At 39.9% G+C, this 13140-nt stretch overlaps 1 long non-coding RNA gene across 1 annotated transcript; it reads left to right on the plus strand.

The window, feature by feature from the left end:
* The first annotated feature begins 330 nt into the window (after positions 1-330).
* On the plus strand, positions 331-12112 carry LOC102551814 (uncharacterized). Its single transcript, XR_005488375.2, has 2 exons — positions 331-6897; positions 11478-12112. It is a non-coding gene; the product is annotated as an uncharacterized LOC102551814 (long non-coding RNA).
* The last annotated feature ends 1028 nt before the right edge of the window (positions 12113-13140 follow it).

Consider the following 13140-nt stretch of genomic DNA (forward strand, 5'->3'; position numbering starts at 1 on the left):
AAACCGTCCCTTGGGGGAACATTGGATTCACTATGTAATCCTTTACAGTAGATATTGGAAGAATTTGAATTCCGTATATATAGAATATTATTTATCTTTTTTATGTGGCCTGCTGCAGATTTCCACTTAAGGAGATAAGGACATTATAGTTTTGATTCCAATGTTCTGTGACACTCCTTCTTGGGGGCAGAGTCTTTGGTTGCCATTAGCCAAGCTGTCACAGAGCTTTTAGAACCAAGAGTCAACCAAACATTATGTCTTAAATGAATTATAAAATTCGTTTCATATGTATATATGATCATATTCTTATAATTGCTATTATTATTAGTTTGTGTGTATGTATGCATGCATGAGTGCATGTGTAGCTGAGAGGACTACTTTCAAGAGTCAGTAGTTCTCGGGCTGGAGAGATGGCTCAGTGGTTAAGAGCACTGACTGCTCTTCCAGAGGTTCTGAGTTCAAACCCCAGCAACCACATGGTGGCTCACAACCATCTGTAATGGGATCTGGTGCCCTCTTCTGGATAGTTACAGTGTACTCACATAAATAAATCATAAAACGAGTCAGTAGTTCTCCCTTTCCACCATGTTTAATCACTATTGTTTTCTGCTGTCCTATGTCCTGTAGGCTAGCTGGCTTACAAGACTCTGGGGCACTCTCCTGCCTCCACCTTCCATTTCACTGCCGGAGTGCTGGGATTACAGATTCAAGCCAGGCATTAAGTTTCCTGTCAGTTCAGAGGTCTTAACTCAAGCCACCCCCCAGCTTCCTGTTTGGGAATGCTTTTCTTCACTGAGTCATCTGGTTGCTAGGGCTTGAGCACAGGGAAAACAGAATTTCAGCCAAATCTTCAGATGTGGAAGCTGGCCTTATTTCAGTATTATTTTCATAGGACAATCACAGTCTGACATATAGTCCCACCCTTTTGATCTGCATCTAAAGAAAACCCAATTAAAATTTTAGTGCAATTTAAATATAGTTATGGCTATGTGTGGGAAAGTGACAAATGCTGTACCTCCGTGAAGATCCAACAGTGACAGTCTCCATTAGCAAGAAGTGTGTCCTTTCTCTGGATGGTAAGTCCCTTCCATATTGATTCAGGACTGTGTGTTGCTGTCCTAAGGCACAAACTGGGTAGTGGAACACCACTATTTTCCCCAAGTTCCTGAGTACAAGAAGCAAGCAGCCATTGAATAACTGCAGGTCATGTTTATCAGATGCTTAATGTACGATAAACACTGTAATGTAATATATTGCTGCTAATTCAATTTAATCTTTCGAACAATAGCTTACATTGTGTTATTAATATAATTTACTAAGGGAGGAAACAGAGCCGCGCAGTGAGTAAATTACTTGCTTAAGGTCACAAATCTTCCTGAGAGATGGAGCCCAGTGCCCCGGGGATTTATCTTCATCAATACTTCTAGTTTAAAAGTGAAGTGAGACGCAGACTAGGGCAGGTGTGATTATTGTTGTTACAGAGGAAAAAGGGAAAGTAATCTGGGGAGATTCCTCATCAGCCTCTGTTTAGCTGAATGCTTCTATATGAGGAGTTGGAGGCAAACAAGTTATCAAAAGGGAATGCCATAGAAGGACTTGATCTTTGAACTGCTAGGATGTCTTAATATTCTTTAGTTTTTTACAATCGTGTTTCTTCATCCAATATTAAAATATGCTGATGAGTAGACATTGCGTCTTTATATTCTTGTAATCCAGTTCAGCAGTGTGTGTTGCAGACATGCTGATAGGACGTGGCTTGGACTTTCAGCAAACATAGGCACAGTGGAAGGGATATGCTTCACCATCACCGTCCAGCATAGCTTCTGCAAATAAAGATGTATAATGGTACAAAATATCCCATTCTAGCCAGCATTCAGCATGCTAATTTCCTAGAAAAATTATGTTTCGGAATTCTCCAGGGGACTTAGAGAGGTGGGAATAAAAGCCTATGATTTGAGAAAGAAGAGGGCAAACAAAGAAAACACCGTAGAAGAAGGAGTAGAGGATGGCCTTTGTTGTAAAGTTATTAGATGGAAACTTGAATGTACTTCACAAGAAGGTGCAAGGGATTAATATTATGAAAATATCCTAGCCTCATAATATAATTTCATCATGCTCTCCACACTCTGTTTATACAAATGAGTTAGTTTGATTTCAGTGGAACCACTCCAAATGCTCGGAAGCATGTTTGAAAACTCGCAGGTCGAAATCAGCCAATCTACCATCCTGATTAGATCAGGTCCCTAACCATTCAAAGCTGACGTGGTCATCTCAAATGAAACAGTGAGGATGCAAACAGTGGTAAACTATTGCCTTTTGGTGGATTCAGTCCAATTACCCAAGATGTAGGCTTTCCCTGACCTTCAAGTCTAATTGAAACACTAACAGGTATCAAAGTGAGCACCTGGTGACATCCCTGAGAAGTGCTCTCTCTTCTAGCTGAGCCATCTGCCCGCAGCCCCTAAGAGGTTTTCCATCAAATACAGAAATATAATTTTTGCTTGGGTTCTCCTGCAATTAAGGAAGTTTCAAAGTAACTAAAATATTTTGTTTTATAGCTAAATAAAATATTTAATTTGAGGTAGCTTTAGACTTATTGGGAGTTCCCTAAGGTTGCACAATGAGTTCCCATATATGTCGTACACAGATACTCTGTTACCATCTGGTATCGCTATGGCACAAAGGTAATGGACCAATACTGTTATTTTATTGTTAACTGTACTTAGTACTTTTGTTTTTTTAATGCTTATCTAAAAACTTCCTGTCTTTTCTCTCCCCCTGTCCCTCTACCTACATCTTCCTCTTTCCCCATGCTCCTCATAGTGTGTGTGTGTGTGTGTGTGTGTGTGTGTTTGTTTGTGTGTGTGTGTGTGTATTTTGCCTGCCACAGAGTATTATAGAACTTGGAGGATAGCCTCAGCTGTTAATCATCACCTTCCAACCATTTTATATATAATTTCTTATTTGCTGCTGCATAAGCCAGACTGGCTAGCCCTCAGGTTCCCAGGGAGTCTTGGGTTTCTGCTTCCTATCTTGCCACAGTTGTACTAAGGTTACAGGCAAGTGATACCATATCCTCTAACATTTCTTGAATATTCTCACACCTGGACTGAGATACCAGACTGGGGTGATTATGTACAGTAAAACCTTTATGTCTGTCTTTAAGTGAAGGGTATAGTAAAGCCTTTGTGTTGGCTTTGAGTGAAATGATTCAGCAAAGTCTTTGCTATGTTTTGGTTAATCGGTAGTTGCTGAGAAATCGTTATGAGGCTGTTTGAACCTTGAAGAAATATTTTCTCTCTAGACGGTCCATACTTGGTGGTCCATGAGAGATTGCAGATGGACTAACCTTGGTCTTAAGACACTCCTTCCTGATTACCTGTGAGTTCTGAGATTTGTGTAGTTTGTCTGCTTTCATGGGCAGCCTAGGGCAAGATAGCTGGAGCTTTCCCAGCCCCAGTTAACCTTGTATGATGTTTGAATCAAGTAACTGGAGTGAGTTAACTGGGTGTCAGTCCTCCCCAGGAGGCTGTACCCCTCTGCTCCTTTGGGAAGTGAAGGCATCTTGGTGCGCTTCTTTCTCTACCGCAGCACCTATGATGAGCAGCCATCAGTACCACACTCGTTTCAGTTATGTCTTCTCTGTGTTTTAGTGCTTTATTATGACTTTAATGGTTTTGAGGGGTTCTAGAACAGACATTTGTAGACTGGTTCTCAACTTGTTCTTTTCCTTATATTTTCATCATATTAGTTATCTTGGAGGCAGATCACAGGGGTGAAGTGCCATTGTCAACATATATTAAAGATGCTTGCTATGAATGTAAGGTCTTTGTTGATGTTCTCTGGGATCACTTGGAGAAGGAAGTCCTTTCCAGGCTGGACCACAGGGGGACTGTTCATTTCCATAAACCTCACCATATCATGCATTTTGAAAGCAAGTCACTAAGAGCAGCGCATACTAGAGGGGTGAGCCATTGACTTCTCTGCCATGGGATAAGAGAAATCTGAGTCTAATCTAAAACAAATTATTACGATTCTTGTGTAAATGTGTGCTAAGCTCATTTATTTACATATTTATTCGTGGATTCACTCATATCAGTACAGACAGGCACAGAGCGTCTTTAAAATGTAATGAATTGCTATAGTTTTATTGCTCTAATCATTCCAGCGCTAGTCAGCCTGAGCTCGGTGTCCATTTGACACGTGGTCATCTTTTTGTCTTTTTCAGTTTGTTCAGCTGTGGATCTGCGCGATGCTCGAGGCTCATCTAGGTACAACTACAGTGTCAAGACACTTCTTTGAGGAGAAACTTGAGACTAGTGTTAGAAATCGAGGCCTGAGAACAAATAAAAAGCTTTTCTTTCTTCTTCCTTTTTCCTTTAGTTATTTTTGCTATTGTTGCTGTCACTGCTGCTGTCAAAGAAGCACTTATTAAATGTCTGCGTCTGCTTTAATAGACATTGCATGCAAGTGGGAGGACACCCTTCTTAGTAGCCAGGGAGAACACGGGGGACCAGGGCTACTTTATCCCATTTGCTGGTGAGGAAGCTAACAATCCCCCTGCTGAAGGATTCTGTTTACCAAACTTTGGGTGGAATGAGGAGGACATGCTGCAGGTACTAAGATAGGAAGAGGAAATTTGCCTTGGGCAACACCTTGAATATGCTCTGCAGTATAATTCATGTTTCCCAGTAGAAATAGAAGAGGATTTCTATGCAGATAACTGGTATCCAAGTTATAAACAGTGAAATAGGAAGGCTAAGTAGCAAAGAGTAACACACATATGAACCCAAATATTCAAAATATTGTCATTTTAAAAGTCAGTTTACTATTATTGGGATATTTTGCATTCATTTTTCCACACAAAAATTTGAAGTCTAAGTGGTGTTTCTTTTTTACAAAGCATTTTTCAACTTCATTTGAACTACCGAATTTCAAGTATTTAATAAATACTTGTAATCCAGGAGTTGTGGCATACATGTTTAATTCTAGCACTCTGGAGGCTGGTGGATAATCAGAACTCAAGGCCATCCTGGTCTAAAGAGTGACTTTCAGGAAAGCCAGGGTTACACAGATAAAAACTCTGTATCAAAAAACATGGAAACAAATACACGCGATTAAATAATACTGTTTTAAATAATGCTTCAATAGGTATGTATAGAATATTAAGTGACCATAAACTAGGACTGCTTCGTAGCATTCCTCCTTTGTAACACCATTGACGCTTGAGTCTTCAGGCTTATTTCCTACTGTGTATATTCCCTACGTAAACTGGGACCTAAACTACAAGGAGATGGTGGAGAATTGCAAGTCAAGACTTTCCGGAGACTCTCATTACATGAGTTGTAATTTTTGTCCATTTACCTGTCCGTTGTGTTCGTGTTTTCTATCTGTAGCTAGTGTGTCTTGCTACCTCTTCGGCAGGATATTGCTGTATGTCAGGGGACTGTGGGGCTTCCCGGGGCCGTGCTGAGTTAACCTGCTTTTATGCAGTGTGAACCACTGGTGTTAAAGTGAGAGGATTGCATTCAAAGGTAAACGTCTAGTGCGCAGACGATATATATAGTGAGTTACAGCTTGGAGACCAGAGGTTATGCTTGAGGTTGCTCAATAGCTCCGTGAAGGGCAGCAGCTCTCCGCGGCCATGACCTCCTCTTTTTTTATCTCAAGTTTTTCAGAATGTGCGCAATCTGGCAGATGTGTTTTGTTTATCTGGAAAATGTTGATGTGCTGTTTAAAAAGATACATGCCCTGTACATGAAAACAGTAAAGTTCTAAAAGTGATGAGGGTCACATTTAAGGAATAGAAATACTTGTCCAGAAGATGCAGATTACTATTTTAGAAAGGCCTACTGGCTGCTTCCACTAGATGGTTGTCCTAGGGATGGGCAAGTAGGATCTGCCAGTCCAATAGCTGTCCTTCCTCGGGAAGCTCCCAAAGAAAAGCTTCCCAGAAGTCTTTACTGGGATAAGAATACCGCAATCTGATTTTTGTCTTTGTCTTTCATTAAAATACCACCAGACCTATGGTTTTACCAGTGATTTGAAGTGCACTTATTGTTCAGTGTACTCCCAAGGTCTTCTTTAGGTAAGGCTTATTTTAGTGTGGTGCTGAACTGATCCTAAGAGGTAACCATAAAGATCTGTAACCTGACAAACAGAACTTGATTTGGGAGTGATAATAAGAAACCAGCTCACACTTGTCCAACTGCGAGGGTGTGGCTTCCCAAGACTTCAGCCGCTGTGCAGATCTGTGGCCATCACACACTTTACACAGTTTACTGGGCACAGCTGGAACACATCTGGGGACTGGAAAGTTTCTGGGAGTCACAGCGCTCTTCTAAAATTTTGTCAAGCCCTGAATGTTTGGCCGAACTTCCTTTCCCATGACTCCCTGTAAGTTCTTCATCATTTCCCTCGGTTGCTGTAGAATATACTTGCAGGCAAACAGTCCTTTGACCTAGTCTGCCTCCTTCTCTGTTGTCTTCCACAGAGTCATCTCCTTAAACGAACCGTTCCAAAATGAGTCTGCTCTTCAGAGTCTTCAGACTTGCTACTTGGAGTGTCTAGAAGTCATACAGTGAATTGGAGTCACTTGGCATTTTGACTTTGGAATGAAAATATTGTGTGGCACGGCGGGGAGGCAGGGCAATGTGAAAGGGATCCCTGCAGGATGCTGGTAGCATTGGCTGGTGCAAAGTGTTGGAGTCCCTGAACTGGACAAGAGGAACGCTTTTATAGGAGTACAGGGAGGCTGCAGCAGCTCAGAGTCAGTAAAGGGAACAGGAGAAGAGAGACATGGTGACAGTGGGAGACTCATTGTACACTGCAGGAATTGAACTAAAAAGGCAACTCGAAGATAATGGCAGCCAGGCTTCACCCTGTCAGAGACAGAGGGTAAGATGTGTAAATGGAGGACTGTGTATAAACCTGTGGGGTTTGCCCATTCTAATGGTCAGCTCTCAGTGTGGATGCTTTCAGTTATGGGTACATGTCCAACACCTTTCCCTGTTCTGACTGAGACTATCCCAACAATAATGAGTGTGCATATCATGCAGAATATAATTTTTCTCAAACATTTTTCGTTGAGGTAATGGACTTTGTTATTGACTTTCTTCTTTGTGTGTGTGTGTGTATGGTGTGTGTGTGTGGTGTGTGTGTGTGTGTGTGTGTGTGTGTGTGTGTGTGTGTGTGTGTGTGCGCACACGCATGTGGAGTTTGGGGTTAAGGTCAGGAAACATCTCCCATCAAATGTTCTTCTAGTTGACTGAGGCATAGTGTCCCAATCAAATCCAGAACTCACTATTGTGGCTGGTATTGCTAGTGTGAAGGGAAACTTCTGTAGTAAGAATCTTTTGTGCAATGTATGGGAAGCATCACCTGTCAATTATGGCCAATGAATTGAGGCAGGATTAGAACGTGGGACATTCAGTAGAGAAAGAAAGGATTCTGGGAATTAGGAGGGAGATAAGCTCCTAGTGCTGAAGAAGATGGTCACAAGAAATTGAGGACAGGAACTAACCACATGGCAGGACTTAGAATAGAATAACAGGTAATTAAGTTATGAGCTAATAGGGGAACAAGCCAAAGCTATTAGCCTAGACATTTATTCATGAAATATTATATCTCAGAGTCATTGTTTCAGGGAACAAAGAGATTGGAATGTTGCAAGTCCAGAGGCTGATTACCTTTTCTTGGGCTAAGTACCGGCCCCTCTGAACAGCCATTCATTGCCTCCTTGTGTTGGAACTAACATCTTGATGCAATAGATAAAACCATTTTTCGACTGTATTGACTTTGAGAAACCGCTTCCACATTGGAACATGGACTTGAGGGGTAATTGAAATCTTGTTGGACAGATTGCTTTATTCCTGGACTACGGTAACTCAGCATTGCTCCTTAAAGATGAGAGTATATTTAAAGGTCTTAAAATATACCCTCGGCTAATCAACAGGCAGAAGAACGGCCACAGAGCGAAAAATAATCCTTTGAAGGAGCTCACATGTCAAATGATCAAAGCTAACTTCAACCATGAGGGAATTCAAAGTGAGATGTAACTTAATAAGAAAAGGAGACTTTGTATCTCCTCTGTGAAATCACAGTTAAAAATGCACAGTCAGGGCCTCATAATGAGGCAATAGCTGTAGAAAAACACCTAGGTACACTTCAAGCTATATGTATCACACTAGTTAGCTCCTGGATACATTTCGATTCAACTCAGACTACTTGCAAGAACATTGAACATTGAAGGAGGTTGTCATGGTATATAGTGAAAGACTTGAGTACATTTCAAGGGAGAAAAGAGTGGGTGCAAGTGTCAGGCAGGCTTTGATGGTTGAAGCCGACAAATTGCCTAGAGCTGCCAAAGATCTTTATGTGTTCCTTCATAGTAAAAAAAAATGGTGCCCAAAATTTTCTTGTATGTATTGTTATTTGTATTAGTAGGAAAAACAAATCTCTTCCCTGTGAAAAATATTCTAGGCTATCATTTGCATGTCTACATTGTTTTTGTTTTAGAATTGATTTATGGGATATATATTTTTCCTTGACCTTTATATCTGTTGAGTTTTTTAAATTTTGATTTATTATTTGAGTTCCGTTTATGTGTCTAATTGTTTGAATCAAATACACCTCCCAACCCCCTTTTTAACTCCTCCATGTACCCCCACACTTTTTGGGAATGTATGCAATTTGGACATTCGTTTACTTCTTTTTTTTAAAACCCACCGAGTCCACCCAGTGCTTCCTAGATGGGTATGAGTAAAAGGCTGCCTTAGTCAGGGTTTCCATTACTATAAAGAGACACCATGACAAAGGCAAGTCTTATAAATGTAAGCATTTAATTGGAGCTGGCTTACAGCTTCAGAGGTTTAGTCCATTTTCTTCATGACAGGAAGTATGGCAGCATGCAGGCAGACATGGTGCTGGTAAAGTTGCTAAGCGTTCTTTCTGCATCTTGGTTTGAAGGAAGCCAGGGGGAGACTCTTCCACATTTGGCAGAGCTCCACAGCTCATCCTCACAGCGATGCACTACGTCCAAAAAACTCCACCTCCTAATAGGGCCACTCCCATGGGTCCATCGTTTTCAAAGCACCACAAGGCCCATCTATTAGAGGATGTGTAGCCTCTTTGAGACAACATCCCTTTAGAAAATGGACTCTCATTCTATCAGCAGGTATGGATTATCGATTGCTCCTCAGGTGGGATGGGGCTTCATGAGCCCTACTCCTCTTTGTGCTTTAATTTTGGCCAAACTTATCTTGGTTACATCTTAAGCATATAGCCATAGCCAACGTGACTTCATCCATACTGTGACACTGCATGGGTCTCCTATTTCTGCCTCTTACATTCTTTCTTTTTTTTTTCTTCTTACATTCTTTCTACTCACTCTTTAGCAATGGTCAGTGACTCTGGGGAGAAGAGGGTGTGACAGAGATGCCCCATTTAGAGCAAAGCAGTCTATTGTTTCATTTTATCCCGCCCATTGACCAGTCTTGGGTCTCTATTAATCACCAACTACAGTTGGCACTGATGTGGGAAAGGGGGCTCACTATTCACTGCTAGTTCTTAGAGGCTCCAATAATGACCATAGTGTGAATAAAAACTGCTGTGGCTACTATGGAAACCAGTATGGAACCTCCTCAAAAAGGGAGAACTAAAACTACCGGAAGTTGCAGCTATACAGCAGTTAGAGGTGTTTCTGAAGGATTTTACATCCTGCTACATCTATTCATGTTCAGTGCTGCACTGCTAACAATAACCAGGAAATGTGAACAGCCTACACAGTGGATTTTGACTCAACTGTAAAAAAAAAATGAAATTCTGTCGCTAGGTTTAAAACTGTGGTATTTTAGGTCCAATTCAAGCTTTTCCAAAGTAGTGAGATGAACGGTCAATTATCTGCAAAAATACTGAGATTGAATGAAAACACTGACTACATGTCAGTGGGTGAGTATGTGTGTTTCTGTGTTAAGGTTTTTACATTTTTTTATTTGAAGTGTAAGTTTAGCAATTGAAGTAGGACAAAATATCTTGAGTTTTATAGACATTAAAACAAGATTATGAAAATTACTGATTTTAGAGTATTAAAATATATTAGAAGGATTAGTATGTTCTAAACCTTTTATGGATAAAACAAAGCATTATCATAAAAACTTGAGTCAAGAGGAACATCAGGAAATGTCTACCAAGTGAAATTAGGATTGCGAAATATAATGTTTTTAAATTGTGTAAATAACAAATGTTCCTTGAATACTTTTTAATTTTTAAAAGGTATATTATTAACAAAATAAAATATTCTTCTTCATGTAAATTATTTTTAATTTTTATTTTTATTATGTGTATTATTATCTTGAGAATTTTGTTCAATGTGCTTTGATCATATTCACCACTCTTTCCAGGTCTTCCTTCCAACCCACCCAAATTTATGTGTTTCTTTTTCAAAACCCATCAATTTCTTATGGAGATGCCCATATACTCTTGAATGCAAAACATCCCACTGGCAGGTGGGCAATCTACCAGAAATATTACTCTTAAAATTTTTGTTGTCTGACTTCCAGCAGTTATCTATTACCAACCACTATTAAGCTGAGTGTGGGATTCACGCCCAAATGCTGAGTGAATGATTCAATTGGTTTTGACAAACATGTGCACATTCATGCCACCCAGGCTATTTTCATAAGCTGAGAACATAACCTTCGCTTCTTCCTGGCTGACTTCTATCACCCTTGATCCTAAATTCATCTATCTATGGTGCTTAAGTTCATCTTGTCCTTGTGAAACTGCATGTGAAGATAGCATCTATTGTTGTTGTTGGGTTGAACCCAAGTCCTTGCATTTGCTAAGCAAGTGTTCTACCCCTGAAGTATGACCACAGTCACAGTTTAAACAAAGGGAGACAGTAATAAAAAAGAAAATATATACAAGAAAGAGCAATGATATGACTACAGGCATATCCTATGAGGCTGCAAAAGATGAAAAGTCTTGCAAGATGATAATAGAAAACACAAAGTGCTTGTCTAAGATTTGAAAAGGGCAACTCCATTGAAGACTACATAGAAATTGAAAATATAAATAGGACAATTGTGCATCTTCAGCAAGATTGAGCTTGTGCCACACAGTGAGACCCTATTAGTTAGTCAAAGAGGAAAAGGGAAAGCGAATACAATCCCATTATGTGTTGATGCTCAGCATTAGTCATCAATATTACTAGGTAACTAACTAACTAACTAACCAACTAACTAACTAACTAACTAACTAACTAACTGCAACATTAAGAAGCTGCGAATCAAAACTACTTTATACTCTCTATAATGACATAAAAAGAAGAGGAGGAGGAAGAGGAGGAGGAGGAGGAGGAGGAGGAGGAGGAGGAGGAGGAGGAGGAGGAGGAGGGGCTTGTGGATGATGAGAAACAGAGACTTCCCCCACGTTCCTGTGTTAGAAATGTAACATGGTGCATCTGTTCTCTTTGGCAGCCTCAAGACTTGCAGATGGAGTTAGCGTGTGACCCAGAGCTTCCCCCTTTTGGATTTATATACCAGCATGATTAAAAACAAAAGCTCAAACAATCATTTCACATATTGTCATGGGAACAGCCTTCATAACAGCCCACAGAGGAAACAATACAAATTTCTATCAACTGATGGATAAAAAATGGCGGTGTGTTCCTTACACAGGAATACTGTTGAGCTCCAGAAGGGAATAGACTATTGACAGGTGGTATTATGTAAGTGAACCTTGTAAACATCTCACTGAGTGAAAGAAACCAGACATAAAATGTCACACAGTGTATAATTCTATTTGTACAAGATATCCTCAAAAGGCCAATTTTTTAGAGACATAAGGCAGGTATGTGGTTGCCAGAAGCTGTAAGGAAGAATAACTAGTGACTGCTAACAGGTGTGTGATCTCTTTGGGGATTTGTAAACCTGCTCTGGAGTTAACTGCCATGATTGTACAACCTTGTAAACATTCCAATGTCCCCTGAATTGTACGCTTGAAAATTATGAATTTTAAAGTGTGAACTAGATCTCAAAGACAGAAAATTAGGAACACATTTATGTGAAGATATTTGAAAACAAATGAAATAAATACTCTTGGACAAACACTACTTACATAAATATTTTTGAAGAATTTCCGGGATTGAGAGATGGATCAGTCAGTGCTTGTTGCTGTTCTGTGCAAGGATGGGGACTTGGATTTGGATCCCAATGACCCACATAAAAAACTGGGTGTTTTTATTATCTTAGTTCTGGGGAGGCAGCAGGGGATGCCTCTGGAGGTAACTGACCAAATCGTCTAGCTAAACTAGTAGTTAGTTGAATTAGGTAGACTGAGAGACTTTGTCTTCATAAATAAGATAGAACTGGTAATATAGCAGACATGAGTGTTGTCTTTGGCCCTTCACATGCACATGTTAACTTCAGCATACATACATACATGAACATGGACACATATAATGCACACATTACTGCAGAAGTTAAACAGGGTATTTGCTGAAGAAATTGAATTTCCAACCTTCCTAGATAAACATAAAATCTTCAATCTTACCAGCATGATTAAAAACAAAAGCTCAAACAATGATGGATAAAAAATGATGGTCAGCTTGCCAGAGAGTGATTATTATTCCATGTATTTAGTGAAGGAAAATAGTTACTTTTAGTTCATTCAAAAACCACAAAAAAGGGTTGGGGATTTGGCTCAGTGGAAGTGCGCTTGCCTAGCAAGCGCAAGGCCCTGGGTTCGGTCCCCAGCTCAAAAAAAAAAAAACACAGAAAAAAGTATATTATTTTCAAATATTTATGGAAAACCAGGATTATCTTCATGCCAAAACCATGTAATAATTTTAAGGAAAAATAAGGCTTACCGGTTTTGTGAAGATCAATGTAAACAAACAAACAACATCCAAGAATGATAGGATAACTTATTCTAGGAACAAAGACTGATCAACCACTAGAAAGTTATCAACTCTCTTGCCCTGCTTCACAAGTAATGAAGAAAAGGCCTATGACTGACTCAGTAGAAAGAGAAAATAGTTTGAAAAAATTCAAAGTGCATGCTGAATAAGAAACGCAGGAGCATGAAAATAAAGTGATATTCCTTGACTCATAAAGGCTCTGCAGGGTAATGCCAACCTTT

This window comes from Rattus norvegicus, chromosome 8 (genome assembly GCF_036323735.1).
Source record: "Rattus norvegicus strain BN/NHsdMcwi chromosome 8, GRCr8, whole genome shotgun sequence".
Lineage (NCBI taxonomy): Eukaryota > Metazoa > Chordata > Mammalia > Rodentia > Muridae > Rattus > Rattus norvegicus.